The sequence below is a fragment of the Pipistrellus kuhlii genome, unplaced genomic scaffold, assembly GCF_014108245.1.
Source record: "Pipistrellus kuhlii isolate mPipKuh1 unplaced genomic scaffold, mPipKuh1.p scaffold_m20_p_13, whole genome shotgun sequence".
Classification (NCBI taxonomy): Eukaryota; Metazoa; Chordata; class Mammalia; order Chiroptera; family Vespertilionidae; genus Pipistrellus; species Pipistrellus kuhlii.
Window position 1 is genome coordinate 31,575,855 of NW_023425438.1, and position 12,940 is coordinate 31,588,794.

The window sequence follows — 12,940 nt, forward strand, 5'->3', positions numbered from 1 at the left end:
TTGCAAAGACTTGCTGATTGCCCCGGTACCCCTTTAGAAGCTTGAGAAGAAGCAGAAAGATTTCTCCCTGTGCCTTCTCACCACAGTGTAACTTTGTTTTCTATGGAGTCTTGGTGAAAGAGAGCATCTGGCTTCTGAAGGAGTCAAAGCACGAGCCTCTTCTCCCTGCTGACAGCTTCAGGGATGTTTTATCTGTTATCCTCTGGAGCTTGGTATACAATTGAAGAAGAAAAAAAAAACAGTTCTTCCGAACGGATTAGCACAATATGAACTTTGTACTGAGCAGAGGGTAGAACAGGAAGAGTGGCATTTTGACACCAGGGCCTCATGTTTTCTTTGGGGATGAAGATAATGCACAATTTATTGACTCGGGCAATTGTAAGGCCATGTATGGTTGAGTCGCTTTGGTAAGCCTTCAAGTGCTGAACTCCTGAGAGCCGTTGTTACAATAGATGTAATCGTTCTGCCTCCATCCTGTCCCATCCTGGAGAGCCTATGAACCTGGAGAACCTCTCTAATAGCAGGAAAGTCTGTCTCCCAAACATGATGTCCTCCTCCCTGGGCCTTCATTAGCAGTTGCTTGAATGTTTCATGAGCTTTGCTTTTAACCTTCCAAATTAGCAGTGACATTTTTGTTTCTGTCTTAGGGGGCTTCAGCAAAAGAAAATCATCCAGTATGGGTTTGTTCTCCCTCAGCACATGTCACTATACATCTGATCCTGAGACCCAGCACCTGCACCAGAACCTGCCCCAGAGGAACCCAGCATTTGTAAAGCACCTTCAGGAAAAGTATGGTTTTCATGAACCAAATAGGCAAAGATCACCTGCTGAGAAGCAATTGAAGTTGCTGTTGCTCAAGAGAAGACAAGGAACCTGATGCTCACTGCACAGGTGGCATTCCTGCTAGGCACTGCACTGGGCTCGTCTGTGTTAACACACTGAATTCTAAACCAACTTGTACAAACTAAAGAGACCTGTTCTTATACATAAAAGGAAGTTGAAGCTTCTGTTAAGCAACTTGTCCAAGGTTATCTGACTTACAAGAGGGTGGTCAGTTTTTGAGATAAGCTGTTTTGATTTCAAACCTTGTTGATACACACTTGCCATACACAGGGTGGCTAGATGGCCCCTGGATCTTTCTTTTTTGAAACTGGAATGACAGGAAAGAAAGCAGGGTGGGTACATGGTGGGATTAACAGCCTGGAAAATGATGTATCAGAGGGTTTTTAGCCTCTAGAGGTGGATACTTCTATTGACCTTGGGGAAGGGTACTTCTTGGTTGGGGACTATCACCACCAGAATGGGCTTTTCAAATACTGAGAACCAGTTGCAGGAGATGAGGGGAATGGCTTCATGGGAGGCTTGGGACCTGGCTGTGGGCAGCTGTTTCTTGAACCCAAAGGAACAACCTTGGCATTGGTAAGAAGAGATACTAAGGCTGCCCTTAGGTTGTGCAGAGTCCCAGGCAAATATTTTTTTGGAAACCTATGTCTATTGAAACTATATAATTTTAAGACGTATTACTAAGTGTGTGGGTCTGCATCGGATTTAGCCTTAAAGATTTAGAATAGTGGGCAGAAAACAGGAACTGTGTACATGTTTCTTGTCGATCAATAAGCCTGTGCACTTGAAGATCCCTTATAAAGTCCAACCACTGTAAGTGTAGCAACGATGCTGCTCCTTGCAGTTCCATGGTGATTTGGAACCCTTAGTAATTAAACAGTAGCATTGTTGCACCTACTGGCCTTTTAATATCTCACTGAAGGTGTTTTAAATAAAGTTTTAAAAGTAAACAGTATAGGTCTTACCACTATTCCCTATTACTGTTATTTAACTGGCTATAGCTTTACTTGTGCCCCTGCATTATCCATCATGCCACCTGCTGCCAATCCCTCTCAAAGGTTGTTCTTGGCCTCCTTGATGATGACCACAAATGGGTGTCTTAGCCGGTGTGTGCAGGAAAATGTAAACAGTAATTTGATCTCTAGAATGTTAAATTTATTGGTAGGGATTTTATAGCTAAAGCATAGGAAAAAAAATCTTCTGATCTTGTCTTCTCTTAAACTCATTAGGCTGTAATCACTGCATTTCTAGAATGTGATTTTCTTCAAGAGAAGGACCCCCCCTGATTTGCAGATGCCACCAACCAGAAGGGAGTATGAGTGAGGGGCCCAGAAGCAAATCCAAATCAATCTCCTTCATGTAAAGTCAACCCACCTCCTCCGGAGAGAAATGGGTCTAGAAAGGCCATTAGCATTGCAGAGTAATCCCTTGAGGAGATAGACAGGCCACCCAGGGCTCTGATCATGGCCTGGAGCCTGCCTAGAGGTGTGGTAACAGTGATGAGGAGGGTTAGGAACAGGACGCCTATGCCACTCCTGCAGCACTTGGGTGCTCTGCCCTGGAAGTGGCACCTTGGTTTGTGCACCCTTGGTGCAGTATCCACATTGAGGGAGATGCAACTCAGAAAGCAGTAAACTAGGCACAGTCAGTTGCCTCACAAATGACTGGCAAATAGACCTGTCCAGATCCGTCACGTCAGCTCATCCTGAGGAGTAACTCTGTTCCTGGAACAATGGCCCTTGTGTAATTAACCAAGTTCACAAAGTGAACTGGACTCCAATCGTCTGCCACGTTCCCATACAGTGAACCAGCTAAAGGCTAAGCTCAGACAAAGTTTAGGTCATACCTGTGAATACAAGGGGGTAATGCAAAATGGAACTGCCTTGAATGTCTCCAACTTACTCATCCACAGAGTGGAATATGGGTGATGCATCCCTCACAGGGAGAAGAGGGGAGATGACAAGGCTGGGGTTCTCTACGAGGGCCCATCGACTGGTTTGCTGAGGCCCAGCTTGCTGACAAAACGGAGGGGTGGCCATTCACAGAGCTGGAATTTCAGAGTGAATCCTCCCTCCCAGCCCTCCCTTCCTCTCCCCTTCCAAAACTAAGGCTAGGGCCTCCTGCCCAGCTCCTCTAAAGAGTCACCTACAGTTTCCCATGAGCCCCAGTCCCACTTTCCTTTTTGAATCCTCACTTAGTTTCATAGGAAGTTCTGTGCCTTTTGCTTTTGGCCACCGAACTCCGAGATACACTTGCCCCCAAATACCCTGGATGTATGAGACTTTGTTGTCTGGATGATCGATTTTGGTTGGTCCTTTGCCTCCTCCTAAAGAACTGTGTGTTTCCTGTAAGCCACATCTAATCCTTTGTGGAATGAGGTGGGGTATGAATAAATTAAAAAATCATAAAGCCTGACCTTGAAGCTAAATTAAAACAACCCACATCTTTTCTGTAACCCCACCCAGCAGGGGTGGCTGATACAATGGCTCTTTCTTCCTGGGCAAACAGGAGTCTCTGGAGGTGATGTTATCTAACCTTCTTTTCTGAATCATCCATTCATTCATTCATTCATTCATTCATTCAACAAGTATCTATTGAGCACTTAATACATGTCAGGTGCTGGGGGAAATAAGCAAGATACCTGCTTTTATGGAATCCACATGTAGTAGGGGAGACAGAGAGAAGCAAGTAAGCAAAAACCAACCACCACCACCACCACCACAAAACACACCCAAAGCTAGGAAATCATATGATTTTATACAGATTTCTATAGAGCAAAATAAATGAGGGTAGGATGAAGTTTTGTTTGCTTTAGCTAGCATGGTCAGGGAAGGTCTCAGGGAAGGGGGATAGTCGAACAAAATATTACTCAAGGGAAGGAAGAGCCAGAGGATGTTCTGGTGGAAGGGTTTTCCAGAGGGAACAAGCATGCAAAGGCCCTCTGAGGAGAGTGAGCTGGATCCATTCTGGGAATTGTAAGGAAGTTCAGGGGATGGCTGGAGCAGTGGTCTGAGAAGAGAAGCCAGGTCATGGAGGTCCTCGTGCTGCAGTAAAGCATGGCAGGGATTTACTCTGAGTATAATGGGAAGCTGATGAAACCTTCTGAGCAATGGAGTGGGATGAACTGATTTACAATGTAAAAGATCTCTCTGGCTGCTGCACGCTGAGTAGACTGAAGTGGAGCCAGACAGAAACAGGGGGGTAAGTCAGGAAGGCCCTGCAATGATATGGGGTGGGTTGGACCAGACTGTCAGTGGAGGCAGTCAGATTTTACTAAGGAAGAAAAATGCCGTTAATTAAACTACGGCATGCGATTGAATGCATGATACATTCTGAATTCATAGATATTATCATGTATCTTAGAATTGATGTGAAGTATGGTATTTGATAAGTAGAACCCAAAAGCCTTGCTAATGGTTCGGGTGTAGAGGAGTGAGGGGGAGGGAGGAAGGAACCAACGATGATTCCGAGATGTTTGGCCTGAGCAAATGAGTGAATGAGAGTGCCATTGACTCAGGAGGGGGAGGTCTGGGAGGGAGACCACCGGGGCAGTGAGAATGGGTTGGGGGAGATAAGGTGTTTTTGTTTGTTTGTTTGTTTGTTTTAAACATATTTTATTGATTTTGTACAGAGAGGAAGGGAGAGAGATAGAGAGTTAGAAACATCGATGAGAGAGAGTCATTGATCAGCTGCCTCTTGCACACCCCCTACTGGGGATATGCCCGCAACCAAGGTACATGCCCTTGACCGGAATCGAACCCGGGACCTTTCAGTCTCCAAGCCGACGCTCTATCCATTGAGCCAAACCGGTTTCGGCAAGCTGTTGTTTGTTTGTTTGTTTTCTTTTTGGTGGTGTTTGTTTTTGGCTGTGATATATTTGAGCTTACTCTTAGACAGCCAGGAAAGTTGGAGTCAGGCTTAACCTGGAGTTTGGGGGAGTTAAGGGCTGGATTTATAAATTTGGGAATCCTCAGCATTGAAATGATGTTGGTAACCATGAAAGAATACAATTGCTCTTTCATCCTTTTCTGGAACCCCACCCAGAGACCTCTTACCCCACCATGTTGCAGAAAGCAAAGGGCAAGAACAGGAACATCTTATGTCATATTGCACCCTAAAGAGAGTTGGTGACATCTCCCTTGAATTAGAAGTGGTTTCATTTGGCCCACACTGAGGTCATTTTGCCCAGGAACTGGCAGCATCAGCCCTGGCATGGCTCTGTACCAGGATCTGCTGTAGTCCAGGTGGGGCTCATCACCAGTAGGCACCTCCACAGTGCACTGGGAGCTCCAAATGAGCTCAACACTGGAGTACAAGGCCAGGTGTCAGGGAGATAGGACTCCTCACTTCTCTGTAATCTGGTCTTCATAAGCTCTTATAGTAGTCACACCACAGCATCACTATCACTGCCTTCACCAGCAACACTAGCACCATCACCACTACCGTAGTCATCACCATCACCATCAACATCATTACCATACCACCATCACTACCGCTATCACCACCACTTCATGTTGCACCAAAAGCTTCCATAATAATTATACTAGTGTATATATATATATATATATATATATATATATATATATATATATTAGTATAATTAGTATAATACACACACATATATACACACACACACACATACACACATATATATATGTATATATGGTACCCATTGTATGGCAGACACTGCTCTTAGCACTTTCCACATAATAGCCCATTTATGTTTTACATCTAATATATAAACTTATATACAACATATAAATTTAATTGATATGTAAATGTAAAGCCTCCCGTTTTTACATAGTAGCCCATTTAAGCCTCAGCAATGATTAGGAGATAATGCTATTCATCATCATCCCCACTGTACAAGTAAAGAAACAGAGGCATGAAATGGCTGAAAATTTATCTGAGGTTAATGAGCTGGTAAGTGGTAGAACCAGAATTTAAACCCAAGTGGTCTGGCCCAAAGTCCACATGCTTAACTACTGCTTTCTGTGGCCCCCCCAATGCGTCCTACCCCTTATGCCAGGGTTGATGGGGGCAATGCCTGGTCAGGATGTTAAAGGGTGGGCTGTGCTCTCCCTACTCCTTTCTCCCATACAAGATGGTGGTGAACCATCTTGGAGAAAACAGATGAAGGCAACACCTGAAATTCAGCAAAGCAACCAAAATAGAAGGGGAACCTGGGTTGCTGACAGGAGGGAGCCCCTCTATCAGTCCTGGACAGCTTAGAGGAGAAGGACATCCACTTCTGCTTGGTGTAAGCCTCTGTTATCTAGGGTCTTAAGGAAAAAGCTGGATGGATACCTGTAATGATACAGTGGGCAAAGTCAACCTGGAGAGCAGAGGGATGCCAGCAGCACAGCCACCTGCCCCCACCTCAGACGCTGCTGCCTGCAGCTTGGACATGCCAAGGGCCAATCTCTGTGCGGTTGGAGCTTTCTGGAGACTAGTGCACAGGCTGCACAAACCAGACCCACAGGCTGGAGGTGAGGAGGGACCCATCTCCCAGACAACTAGGTAGCACTGTTTTTACTTATGTAGAACCATAAGTGCCCTAGTCATTTTTACGAGCACACAGCAGAAAATTATCAAACCAGAGCAAGGCTTCCTAAGCAAAGAGCTGACACTCCACAAAGAGACCTCATCTCGCAAAAACAGGGCGTGTGTATATGTGGAGAAAGTAAGATTGCGGGAGAAACTAGATAGGCAATCTAATCTGATCTGAGAAAGAGAAAGTGTGAGGAGGCCAAACTGAGTTAAAGGATTGATCATGGTGGTTTGGGAGGTACAAAGAAGGATTTAAAGTGCTTTTCTCAAATCACTTTTTCATTAAAAAATTAATATAATAGTGGAAGACTTTTTTAAGCCCTTATAACTTCACTAATCTTTAACAACTTAAAAAATTTTTCATATAGCCATCCCTTCTGGTCTTTGTATTCATAATCAGTTTATCTACACATTTATTCAATTTTTTTCCACTTCTAATTATACTTCCTCATATTTCTACATATCCATTGCAGTTGTTGGGAAAGTTATTTGCCTCACAAACCCTCAGTTTTCTCATCTTTAAAATGGGCCATTAATACCAAGAGGAGTCATTATGAGGATTCATTGATGTGAAGAGTTTTGGATGCTTAACAGAGTGCCTGCCACATAGTTACTGTATCCCAGAGCCATCCCTTGTCCTCGGAGAGTTAGCTGAAGTTTCCCCAAGAGTTTGATTCAAGGACCCTGAGAGTTCAAAACATCTCCTACAATCCTGTGAGCTCCTAACAATGAATTTCCTTAAGCTTCTCTCTGCCTCCACACTCTTTAGGTACTTCTCATCTGTTCACCTCAAACCAGTAAAGGACTAACTTAAACGAAGTCTTGGCTACATAAATAATCATTTGGTGGAATACTAGACAACAACAAAAAAGAACAAACCATTGGTCCCACAACAACATGGATGGAGCTCAAGGTCCTAATGTTGGGTGGAAGACATTAGACATAAAACGGTACAAACTCTATGGTCTCCTTACATAAAGTTCTCAAACAGGCAAAACTAATCTGTGGTCATAGGTGTCAGAATAGTAGTTACCTGAGGGGGAGATTACTGGGAAGGGAGCAAGAGCAGCTTTGGGGTTCAGGTAATGTCCTATAGCTTGATCTGAGAGATGGTGACACAGGTGTGTTTACTTTTATCTCATGTTTGTGCAGTTTATTATGCATTCTACTTTAATTTGAAAGTGTATTTATAAAGTGAGGATTTGAGCTGTCATAGAAGAAAATTCCAACATAGGATGCTTGGCTTGCCCTGACCACTCCAGCCCCACTCCACTCTCTGCCATCTCCTCTGCAGTGTCCAAACACGATCTTCCCCTTTCTCAGGCTGAACATCACAGAAGGTCCAAGGAGAACTGAGTCTGCTCTTCTGTGTTATGTTAAGGAATCTCTCATCCCCACCCAAATTCTTTTCTCATTCCCATCATTGTAATTATCTCCTTTATATGAGATTTTTCTTTGGGGTGAATTTTCAGGAGTGAGAGTACATTTTTATGACTTTTCATTCACATGACCACAAAGCTTTCTTAAGGTGGCTATACCCAGTCATAACACTCAAGTCTTTTTATACACACCCAACAATTTAGTTCTTTCTGGTGTGTGGACCAGGAGAAAAGATCACTCTTGAGGGCATTGGCCTGGCTATGCTTAAAGCATGAACCTGCAGAGAAAAATCTCCCCAAAGTGCTAATACTTCTCAATGGCATGTCATTATCCACATTTAAGCATTCCACAAACATTGTCTCCCCAGGCCTGGCACCATGCTGGGTGCTCAGATGAATGTTGTGATGGTGTGGAACCTACACGGGGACCTCCACTTTTTGGTAGTGTGATCCATGGTTGAAAGGTCCACTTGTATTCGTGTTGGCTTACACGGACACAAGAAAACCCTTAGTTTCCCTGTGTACCATTGTTAGAGGAGACCAACCAAACTCAAGAAGAAGTCTAGAGTCAGAAACATCCATGAAGGGGACTTTTCAAGCACAGCTGGAGCTGAATCCCACTGGACAACTCTGAAGTCTAGTAGGACAGTCACCTCAAAGTTGTCCCATCTGAGTAGCTGTGGTGGAGGGGTGCTCTGTGGCCTGGGAAATGGAGGGTATTAATTCTCTGGAACTTATGGCTTTTCATAGGTTAGGGATCTCAGTCCATTCTAGCTGCTATAATAGAATACATAGACTGAGTAGTAGCTCATAAACAACAGAAACTTATTTCCCACAGTTCTGGAAGCTAGGATCAAGTCACCAGATTTAGTGTCTGGTAAAGACATGATACCTGTTTACAGATGGTTATCTTCTCACTGTGGAAGGGGTGTGGGAATTCTCTGGGATCTCTTTTATAAGGGCACTAATCCCATTCATGAGGACTCCACCCTTATGACTTTATCACCTCCCCAGAGCTCCACCTCCCTATACCAACACACTAGGGATTTTCAAAATATGAATTTTGGGAGACACAGATATTCAATCAATAACAGTAGGTTTATGTTTAATTTTATGAAAGACTAGAAGCCCAGTGCATGAATTCATGCACTGGTGGGGTCTTTTGGTGTGGCCTGTGATTGAGGCCTATTGGGGGGCTGGCCAACTGGGAGGAGGGACTGCAGGAGGTTGGTTGGCTGGCTCCCTGATGATCAGGGGAGGTAGGGCAGCAGGCAGGGGGAGAAGTAGGGGGAGGGGGGTGGCTGAGGGAGCACACTGCCCCCTGGTGGTCAGTGTGCATCATAGTGACTAGTCAACTGGTCATTCCGGTTGTTTGGTCATTACGGTTGCTTAGGTTTTATATAGAGAGATTATTAAATGGTTTTTCAATGTACAATTTTTTACAGCCAGTGATGTAAGAAAAATCACATTGGTCCACATCCTCACCAACATTGGGGACTTTTAACTTTAGCCGATTGAGTGGGTTTGATTTGGTATCACATTGTGATTTTAATGTGTCTTTCCCTGATGACTAGTTTTATTGAGCACCTTTTCATGTATTCATTTGCCATTCATATATCTTCTCTGATAAATTGTCTGTTTAAATATTTTGCCCATCTTTTAAAAATTGGGTTGTTTATCTTTGTTATTGATCTATGAGAATTCTCCATATATTCTGAAAATAAATCTTTTGTCAGATACATGCATTGTGAATATTTTTCCTAATCTGTAGCTTGCCTATTTATTTTCTTAATGGTTCCCTTTAATATGCAGAAGATTTAAATTTTATGAAGTCTAATTTATCTTTCTTTTTTCTTTTATAACTATTGTTTTCCATGTCCCATCTAAGAAAATTTTGCTTAAACCCGGGAAGATATTCTTTTAAGTTTTCTTTTGAAGCTCAATTAGAATTTTGGCTTTTACATAAACATCTAGGTTCCATCTTAAATTAAAATGTATGAGTGGTATGAAATAGTGATTGAGATTCATTTTATCCAGTTTAGTTTATCCAGTTATTTCCAGAACCATTTATTGAAAAGGTTTTTCTTCCCCCATTGAAAATCCATGATGCCTTTGTTTAAAACCAATAAAATGTGTATGCATGGCTGTATCTCTGTACTCTCTGTTCTGTTCAATTGATCCACTTGTGTAACCTTGCCTAAATAACACTTTATCATGATTACAGTAGCTTCATAATGAGTATTGATATCAGGTGGTGTAAGCCCTCCAGCTTTGTGGGGGGTTTTTTTCTCTCCACCACTCAGTTCCGCAGGCCTCCTGAGGGCTTACAGCCACCATCCCAGAGCTCAGGGCAGGGATGGCGCTTTCTTTCCCCCTTTGCACACCCTGGTCTCCAGAGTGGTGTTTATGGAAGCCAATCAAGAGAATGAGCTGGGCCCAGCTGAGGCATCCTCTTGTGTACCAGAGCTCACAGCAGGTGGGGCCTTTACCCCGTACTTCCCTCTCAGAGGTGAGACTGTTGTTCTTATCTTGATTGTTTCTAAAGGGTTGAGTGCCCAGGGTATAAGTAAGGATTGGTTTGGAATGGTTTCTCAGATTATTCTAATGTGCTAATACCCACATTCCCATCTCAATGTAACATTCCTGCCAGCCCTGCCTGATGTCATGGGCTTACCTGTGTCACAGATGCCCTGGGAGGAAGGGGCTGAAAGTCTGACCTGGACAAACATGAGCTTCACAGTTAACCTTCAAAAGCTATGCCTTCAGTTTGAGATAGACTCATTTAATAGACGTACTGGCAGAAGAAGAAGAAGAAGAAGAAAGAAGAAGAAGAAGAAGAAGAAGAAGAAGAAGAAGAAGAAGAAGAAGAAGAAGAAGAAGGAGAAGAAGGAGAAGGAGAAGAAGAAGAGGAGGAGGAGGAGGAGGAGGAGAGAGGAGGAGGAGGAGGAGGAGGAGGAGAAGGAGAAGAAGAAGGAAAGAAGGAGAAGAAGGAGAAGAAGATTGAGAAAAGTAATAGAAGATCAAGCTTAAGGTTAGTCCTCGGTGGATCTAAGTAAGCCTATTTAAAGAAAACCAGCCTGCTGTTTCATTTGGCCTTGATGAAGTCAGTGACCTTTGTCCAGAGGCTGTGTTTAGGGCACACTAGAGTGCCTGCCCACCTGTGACACATTTCAGCCACGTGTTTACAATGAAACGTATCCCAAGGATCCCACCTCCAGTTAGCTGCCCCTCCCTGACTTTTGAAATTCTGAGTTTGCAAGACTTCCCTAGACAGGATGGTGCTGAAGATGAAACTCTTCCCTAGAATGTTTTCAGAGGTGCCTAATGACCTCATGTCAGAGACAGAGACAAAGTGTGAGAACAGAACGTGCTTTCTCTGGGATCACACCATCTCCAGCAATGCCATCTGGTTGTTTTTCAGGCTGGGATATCTCTACAAAGCCTAGTTCAGTTCTCAATACAGACAGAGACTGAGCATTTGGTCTGTCACCTTCCAAGCAGTGATGGCAGAATATACAGAGAGCCTGCAGGCTAGTGGCCCCCTGAAGCTGGGCAGCCTAGGTGGGTCTTAGAGATTTTAGGGACAAGTATCAAACCTGAGTCTGGTGCCTTGTTCCTGAGACGTTGCGTTATGTTGCTAGTCCCCATATCAACTCCTCAGTGACTTCTCCAGTGCCTCCTGCCTGCTTTCCTCACTTTGTAGTGCAAGAATTGAGCCATTGGAGCTAAGACTGGAAACTAGAAAGAGGTCCAAGTGAAGCATTAAATGACTACTCATGGCCTGTGGCATATGTTTGTCAAGGGAAAGGAGGAGGGAATCATGATAACCAGGAAAGTCAAGGGAGCCCTCCTTGCAAATGCCTCCTACAGATTCTGATAATGCCTTTATAAACCAAGCCAAATGCTACAAAGAGACGTGTTCCAAATGTAATGTGTTCAATGAACTGGGGTAACATCGGTGTCATTCTCACTTGAGTTGTTTCCATCATCTTCCCAGAATGTGCCCAGAGCAATCACCATTACAACAACTTCATCGAAACAGGAGTGCCCTGGAGTGCTCCACCCTCCACTTTAAAGGTTAGGCTTTGTGTATTAGCATTCTAGTACATTCCAAACACCAAAACTCCCTCCTTGTGTATAAGATGTTTAGTCTCCAACGTAATTGGTTTGCATTTAAATGCCCAAATATGATTATATAATCTTGATTCAATTAACAGGTCTGACTTGATTCAAGCTTTGCTCAAGAATGAGCCAAATAGTCATCTAAATAATAATTAGAACAAGACAAACCAGTCTTGCTGGTCTTCAATATTGGGGATTGAAGGAACTTCCAAGTCATCAGATAGAGTTGATGGATCTAAAGGCCCAACTCCCAAGACTGTGCTCACTCATCTTTGAGCCACAAGGCTGTGAGTCTGGGGTTCACTCACAGTGGTCAGAGGGGGCTCTGATAATTGCTTCCTCTTTCCAACTTAGCAATGATAATACAGAGTCCAGGTGAGGCAGTGTTGCTGGCTCAGATTTGGTTTGTTCCATGAGCTGAAAGCAGAGCCAGGATTTAGGTTCAGCACAAAGAGCTGTGAGTTCACCTCATTTAACCTTCCACGTGGTTGATGAACCATGACTGTCATCACACCACTGCTTTGTCTCTGTCCACACCAGAGGCCTAAATCCCCAAGTATTAGATGGATCTAACTATAATAAACTCTTCATTGTTTTTATTCCAAAACCCCTTTCTGTAACTTCCATCCAAAGACCCTTTTGTCCTTAAGCCTCCCAATGTCATTTTTTCATTTCCTTAATTCCACTCCTTCAAAATAAATTCTAGTTCTCAAAAAGTTTTCTGTGCTGAGGTATGTTAACCATCAGCTTAGACTCATGGTTTCTTATGAAACCAAATCACGAGCTTTGCCTTGACTTTTGAATGCTTCAGCTGCCCCTACCCCCATTGAACACCACCCACCACAACCCCAGACCTGGCAGGATCAGAGGAATTAAGGCCAGCACATTGTTGTGCAAAGTCATTCCGAGAACAAAATTGGAGAGGAAAATGAAATAATTAGAGCTTTTGTCAATATAGTGACACAGGTTGGTGGGAGAATCTGAAGTATTTCACCTGACTAGATTTTGTATCAAACTGACAGTGTCATTTATGGTTCGGAATGATA

General features: G+C 43.5%; 1 long non-coding RNA gene across 1 annotated transcript; it reads right to left on the reverse strand.

Annotated features, from left to right (window-relative positions):
* Nucleotides 1–5,548: 5,548 nt before the first annotated feature.
* LOC123652253 lies at nucleotides 5,549–10,563 on the reverse strand. Its single transcript, XR_006741485.1, has 2 exons — nucleotides 10,447–10,563; nucleotides 5,549–6,150 (listed from the first exon to the last, which is right to left on the reverse strand). It is a non-coding gene; the product is annotated as an uncharacterized LOC123652253 (long non-coding RNA).
* Between the last annotated feature and the right edge of the window lie 2,377 nt (nucleotides 10,564–12,940).